Raw genomic sequence first — 6,024 nt, 5'->3', positions numbered from 1 at the left:
TATGAGAAGTTTTAACCATAGTGACAAAATATTAGTTCCAAATCTGTTTACTCATCTTGCTCTAGACTTCCTTCTTATCCAGACCTTTTCTCTCTCCAGTGAGTTAATCATACATATTTTAATTTAATTTAATCATGCAAATACATATATAATATATTTATGTTAGACTACCGATCAATATTGAGTATGTCGTATTGCCGTATTTTAGTTTTTTAAATTGGTGTATCATAGTAGCGTATTGGTATTATCCAATACCGTATCGTTGCAACACAGTTAATTTCATAAGAATCACATTAGCGGACCACATAATGCAGAAGCCGCGGGCACATGCCACATTGTATTTCTTTTTCTTTTTTTTAAGCAAGTGGAATGTATGCAACAAGGGTCCTAGGTCAGTGCACGAGGCTACTAAGACAAGTAGACATGAAAAGATAAAAATTAGAATGAGATCTCAAAGATGCATCCATACACATAGAAAGCAAAACCACACAATAAGCAACCTTTAGAGAGCAAGTGACGCGGACATCATTGGTAAAGAAGAGCCTCGGTGTTCAGAATGAACACTAAATATCCTAGTGTTATGTTCAAGTGTACTGATACCCTAAAAATTCGTAAAACAATATTCAAGTGTGAGATTGTGGTTCGCAGGAAGGTTACATTAGCATGCTATTCACATATCAAAATTGATGTCACTGGTAATGACATGTATACAAAACTATTTGCGCCACATACATAACTTGTTACAAAGCCCAAGTTACAACAAGCCAGTCAGAACGTATGATAGCAGTTACTGAAACATGGGATACTCAGATGCTATCCCATAGGAATTGAACAGACGTATGTTGCATTTCATGCGTCGCTCTTCTCCTCAAAAGAAGTCGCTCTTCTCCTCAAAAGAAACTTGAAAAGTCTTCACTCAGACAGGATTCGAGGGGACTGCAAGTAAAGATACAAAGATGCCATCATTACCAACTCATGAAATTCAACCTCAACAAAAGGGAGACAAATAAGGTAGACTGCAAGTAAAGAGACAAAGATGCAAGGATGCCATTATTACCAACTCATGAAATTCAAAATTCGAAATAAAAGGAAGACAAGTAAGGTTACCTTTATCTGCTTCAACCAATTGCGCTAATTCTACCATTTTTGATTCAAAAATCTCTATTTATTTTTTCATTAATAGATGATTGGGCCTTCTTTATCTCTGAAGCTCGATGTTCCCAATCCTGTTTATCTTCAAGTCTTTTCGAAACAGTTCCTTGTTCTAGATTCTGCTCATTGTCTTTATTGTCCTGCCTCAAAAATTCCACAACCTTTTTTAGAAAACTGCGATTAGATTTAATCAAATCATCAACAACCTTTTTCTTGCCCATCATTAATTGACGATTCCTCTTTGACATCTGAGAAGTAATCCTATAAGAATAGTTTAAGGATTTCAAAATAATAGAATACCAAGTGAGTGTTTCACTCGCCACTTGAACCAAACCACATGAATCATTGTTATTAATCATACGTTCGATCTCCGAATTAAGCATCTCCCTCATTTTGGAACATTCCTCATCGAGCCTACAATTTGGATTGCTTACTTTCACTACATAATCAAATACCATGATGTTTAATTGACCAAGTATTGATTCTGGATCCAGTGAGGCATAACTCTTTAGCAACTCACACAGTTCAGCATGAAATGAATTTTCTCTGGTCCACGTCAAGAGAAATACATTGAAGAGATAAATAAAGCAATCTGGGAATTAAACATCTTGTGTGCATAGCAATCTTCACTACATCACGCCAAGTGTCATCGCTGGCGTTCTTTTTTGAAAAATCCGGATCGTACATATCTGTAAGAGCATCCACAGTGGGCGAGTATAACCAAAAATTTGGGATGAGATCGTAACAAAGTGGGACGGAGTAAAGATCAAATCCCAACCAAAGATCAAATTCCAGACCAAATATGGTCGCGACCAAATCCCAAATTCTAATATAGTCGGGCGTAAATTTAAAGTACGCTTGTTGCTGGACGTAAATTTAAAGTACGCTTGTTAACGGGCGGAGATTTAAATTACGCCCGATGAAAATTCAAATTAAATAAAAAAGAAAAAGAATGAGGCGGACTTTTAAAGTCCGCCTGATGAAATTTTACGAAAAAAAAATGGGGCGGACTTTTAAAGTCCGCCTGACGAAATTTTAATCATGTACCGTTGCGTCACAACACGGACTAAACCCAAAATTTGATCTTTTTTTTTATCTTTGATCTTTGGTTTTGATCGCACCACTGCAGTTGCTCTAACAAGTATAATATCTTTCTTATTAGTCCCACTTCGAAGACTTAAGCCCAAGACTTTGGCCGGACCTACTTAAAATTTATTAAAGAGAGCAACGAAATAGACAAATCTTATGCAGCTTAAACTCTCAATTTCATTAAAATGGAAAAAAAAAACAGAATACACAACGAAATTAGGTGATCATCAGTACTACTACTGGTTACTGTAAAGGCGAACCAAGAGAATGGTCATGGGAAGATCAATCAGCAGCAAAAGGGATGGAGTGAAAAACAAAAAAGCACAACAGTATATGAATTCAATCATATTTTGGTGATCTATGATTCCTTTAGGTAATAAAGCTCGTACAAGCATGGCTGTTTTCTGTTGACGATACTAAGATCTTATAATTTGTTATGTTAACAAGCAAGGAAGGAAATCCAAATTACCTCTCAGATGATTCTTTTCTGGATTCGGAGTCCACCATGGGCGTGATTCCAGATTCTCATTGAATGCCAATGAGGTACATGTATCTGCTAATACAACAAATGCCTTCCCATAGTTCGAAGGCTGGAGAATCTCCTGCACCTAGAAGATAACTTTTTATCCATAAAAAAGAAACGTTTTCGGTCTTCAATCCTTGTCTTCATCTTCGTCTTCGATCTTCAACTCTTGATAATGAAATCTTGAACTTCATAGAATCTTGACAATGTAATTCTTTCCTCTTATTCCTTGTTGCTTAAAACCTCATTATGGATATTTCTTCTTCCATTGGCTTTATTGAACGAATACAAAACCAAAAACGAACTAAACAAACCAAAATATGATGCAATGAATTTTTTATTTTTATTTTTTTCTTTTATTTTCATTTTCATTTTTATTTTACCTTTTATTTTTTTATTTTTTTTATAAGATGCAAAATAAATAAAGTAAATACAAAATGAAACCAAACAAAATATTAAAACTAATGATGAACCTAATGAACTTTTCTTTTCTCTTGTTTTTTTTTTTCATTTTTTATTTTAGTTTAAAAAGAATATTTTATAATTTTTTAAACAAAGCTATTGGTTGGTAACCTAGCAACAAGCTGGGCTCCAACACCTCTTTGAATAGCAACTCCTAATGTATGAAAAATAAAATTGCCAGAACCACTACTAGCGCCATTGCTAGCTAAACAATTTTTCAGACGCTTGAAAAAACACAGAGTATCTTCACTAAGTTCCCCTAAAGTGGTAAAAGCTAGGACACCCAAGCCATGTGATAAGCACATAGTTTCTATATTTTATACCCATATTTATATTAGTTAGAACTCGATATTTTAACTGATAATACTATTTTAGTGCTTTTGTAAAAAGTACACGTAAATCCAGTTTCCGAAAGAACAAGCAGTTAAATGAACAATTAAATGGCGTTTGCGGACAAAATTCACCAAATATGGTTGGCCTGGTATTTGGATATTTCAGCGACCACTCAAGTTAGTCATGGCAAATGGAGAGGAGCTTAACGGTTGTGACTATGGGCTTCCAAATTAACAACTTATGTACTGGTACCTCTAAACCATTACATGGCCAAAGAGAGGATTGAATGAGTCGAAGGATATTTCTTGCTCAAATACGTGCAACCATCTCACCACACCTAGATCGCAGTGTATGGAGACAGCTGTCATGTGCCTAGTATTGTTGGATGCCTGTACTGTGGGTGCCCCAATATTTCCGTGTCTGCCTTTATCCTAAGCCCTGATTGGTAGTTGTTAAGTGGACAGGTGTTGAGTCCTCATTTGTTCTAGCTTAGGATTCCATTTCTTTTCGGTTTGCTTTATTAAGCTGTAATGAACTTCCTGTGAGCAGGGATGAATTTATTGAAGTAAATAGAGGCTGCTACGGCAGAGTTACTCAGTTCGATCAATTTCCGGTTCTCTGAATTATTAATCGTACTAGTACAGTACAATTGGTATCTAGAGCCGTTCTTTTCTATCAATTACAATGGTTGCTCCGACGTGCAGAGAATTACAGGATACTAACAATAGACAACAGGGAGAAATCGATTCCTTACATCAAAAGGTTAATCAGCTAGCCTTACATCTCAATACAACATCGACTAAGGAGGATGTACAAACAGTGAAGATGGAGGTTGAAAAGAGTATACAGTCTCTTCGATCTGAATTCGAGAAGACTTTGAGATCTCAGCTGACAAAAATTTTTTCTCACAATCCAGATCCGGGGGAAGCAGAAGGTTTTACAGGTGGTTATGCTCATACTGAAGGTAACGATTTGTTTGCTCACACCAACATTTGTAACCCTCACTCAATTAATCGTATTCCTAAGCTCGATTTCCCTAGATTCGACGGAGAGAACCCAAAAAGTTGGATACAGAAATGTGAGTATTATTTTCAGATGCAAGGCGTTCCAGACGTCAATCGAACACGAATGGCTGCTATTCATCTGGATGGCAAAGCAACTAAGTGGTATGCCAATCTTTGTATTACCCAACCCCATATTTCTTGGACTTGCTTTTGTGAAAATATTTGTGCTCGCTTTGAGAACCCAGCTCATGATAATATTGTGGGTTTATTCAATAAGTTGGTTCAGTTGACTACAGTTGAGGCTTATTTTGAAGAATTTGAATATTTGAAGGCATTGTTATGGAGTGTTCACCCACACTTCCCTGAAACTTACTTTATAGCTAGTTTCATTGGTGGCCTGAAGGAAAAACTAAGGGGTTCAGTACTAATGTTTAACCCACAGACATTGTTAAATGCTTTTTCCCTTGCTAGAATGCAAGAACAAACACTGAGCTTACAGCATAGGGTGACCAAGTACCCACAAAAACAAATTCATACACCCATTATTTCTAGAAGGCCCTTCACTTCAGCCTCCTTAACCTCAACGCCACCTCCTCACCCAGCTCCTACTCCACCAGTTCCAAAGTCTAATACCATCATTCCACTTAAAAAACTTACACCTGAACAAGTGCAAGCCAGGAAGGCCCAAGGCTTATGTTTCAATTGTGATGATTATTATAGACGAGGTCACATTTGCAAGAAACGATATCTTTGTGTTCTGGTTGGTGAAGAACCTTCAGGCAGTTCAGAGCAAGAGGATGGGTTAATTATGGACACAGAGGAAGCACCTGCTGTAGAAAGTGATATTGAGATCTCCTTGCATGCCCTGACAGGGACTGTATCGGCTGATACCATTAGAATTCCTGGTATACTGCACAAGAATCCCATCTCTATCCTCATTGATACAGGTAGCACTAACAGTTTCATTGACAGTGCTCTGGCAAAGGAACTCCAATATCCAGTGACCCACACTGGCTTACTAGTGACTGTGGACAATGGAGAGAAAACAATAAGCTCAGGTATATGTTCTCAACTTAATTGGTCAATACAGGGACATAAATTTTGTGGGGACTTACGACTAATTCCATTGGGGGGTTGTGACATTGTTTTGGGGGCTGACTGGCTCAGAAATTTGGGTGATGTCTTATTCAATCTTTCCAAGCTCTGTATTACATTCACATATAAGGGTAGGAAGATCACTCTTACTGAAGCTCCACAAAAATCTTCACTGAGCATGATGAGTGGTTCAGCAGTTAGGAAATTCTTTCAAAAACACTCACATGGGTTGGTAGGCCAATTATTATCCATCTCTTCCCAACCTCCTCCTTCACCACCACCCCAAATTTCTTCCTTGTTAACTCAATACAAGGATGTCTTTGATGTGCCAACAAAACTTCCTCCTACAAGGGCCCTAGACCATAA

General features: G+C 37.2%; 1 long non-coding RNA gene across 1 annotated transcript; it reads right to left on the bottom strand.

Annotated features, from left to right (window-relative positions):
- Positions 1-653: 653 nt before the first annotated feature.
- On the bottom strand, positions 654-1,693 carry LOC113292864. The gene is made up of 2 exons (XR_003331910.1): positions 1,108-1,693; positions 654-936 (listed from the first exon to the last, which is right to left on the bottom strand). It is a non-coding gene; the product is annotated as an uncharacterized LOC113292864 (long non-coding RNA).
- Positions 1,694-6,024: the final 4,331 nt, after the last annotated feature.

Source organism: Papaver somniferum, chromosome 7, assembly GCF_003573695.1.
Source record: "Papaver somniferum cultivar HN1 chromosome 7, ASM357369v1, whole genome shotgun sequence".
Taxonomy (NCBI): Eukaryota; Viridiplantae; Streptophyta; class Magnoliopsida; order Ranunculales; family Papaveraceae; genus Papaver; species Papaver somniferum.
The sequence above is the reverse complement of the archived record's forward strand: the minus strand, read 5'-3'. Positions and strand labels throughout refer to the sequence as shown.